This window comes from Octopus bimaculoides, chromosome 22, assembly GCF_001194135.2.
Source record: "Octopus bimaculoides isolate UCB-OBI-ISO-001 chromosome 22, ASM119413v2, whole genome shotgun sequence".
In the NCBI taxonomy this organism is placed as follows: domain Eukaryota; kingdom Metazoa; phylum Mollusca; class Cephalopoda; order Octopoda; family Octopodidae; genus Octopus; species Octopus bimaculoides.
In genome coordinates, this window is record NC_069002.1 from 8699428 (window position 1) to 8700623 (window position 1196).

At 33.5% G+C, this 1196-nt stretch overlaps 1 long non-coding RNA gene across 4 annotated transcripts in view; it reads left to right on the forward strand.

The window, feature by feature from the left end:
- LOC106873807 (uncharacterized) overlaps positions 1–1196 on the forward strand; it is a 77402-nt gene that overhangs the window by 23830 nt on the left and 52376 nt on the right. The gene's annotated exons all lie outside the window — the stretch shown is intronic.

A 1196-nucleotide genomic window follows, 5' to 3' on the forward strand; every position in this document is an offset into this window, starting at 1 on the left:
AAAAGCCCGATATAATAAGTACCAAGTTCAAAAAGTAAGTACCAGGGTCGATTCATTCGACTAAATGCTCTTCAAGGCGGTACCCCAGCATGGCCGCAGTCTAATGACTGAAAGAGATAAGAGATAAAGATACCCTGTTATTGATGTTGAAATTCCAATGAAGGAACCTTGGATCTAGGTTAGAAACCGGTTATTTCTCTATCGGCAAGAAATCTTGAAATAAACTGAATAATGACATACATACATACAAACAAATGTATGTAGTACTGGTTACCTCCCCTGGGTCTTTCTCCCTGTCGGTTCCCAAGTGTGCCTTCTCATCCAATCGCCAACTGTAGCTAACGCAGTTATCAAACCGTCTTGCTATTTTTAACAGCTTGATAAATGACGAAATTAATTAATAGTAAACCTGGATAGCTGCATTAAAGAAGGCTGTGGTTTTTCTTATATAACAATATATTTCTCTCTTACTCGTTGAAATCTCACCATATATACATGTACTTATGAATGTAAACATACATACACCTATATATATATATATATATATATATATATATATATATATATATATATATATATATGTGTGTGTGTGTGTGTGTGTGTGTGTGTGTGTGTGTGTGTGTGTGTGTGTGTGTATGTATGTATGTATGTATGTATTGGTACGTTGTTATAACGTATATATGTGCAGATATGTATGTGTGATTGTATATGGATTACGAAACGTGGCTCTTCGTTAATTTTATATTTGCTGTTATTCACTGAAAGCGAATGTTACTTTTGTAATTGTGAACTTGAAGCTATTTACCGTTGATTTTCAGGTTTCATAGAAAAGGATATAACAAAATTACTGAAGCCTGCAAATGCCGGAAAGTAATCCGAATTCCTATATTCTTCTAAATTGGTCAATATCAAATCTAGACTATTTCGGTGCCGATCTAAAATCTATTCAGTCCATATTACGTATATTGCGCTCTGTTTTATCAGGTTGTTTATTCTTTCACAATAGAAATAATTACAATGTGTGCCTGCATTTTGATGGCGGCTCAGTTACTAACCATTTCTTCGTTGTTTAGAATATGATTTCATTGTTTTTCTCTTTCGCTCCTTTATGTTTTTATTTTATTTCGTTTCGACTTTTGGTTCTACGAATATCGATAAAAAGTCTATCGTTTATGGATTTTATTGGTTTGCTTCAT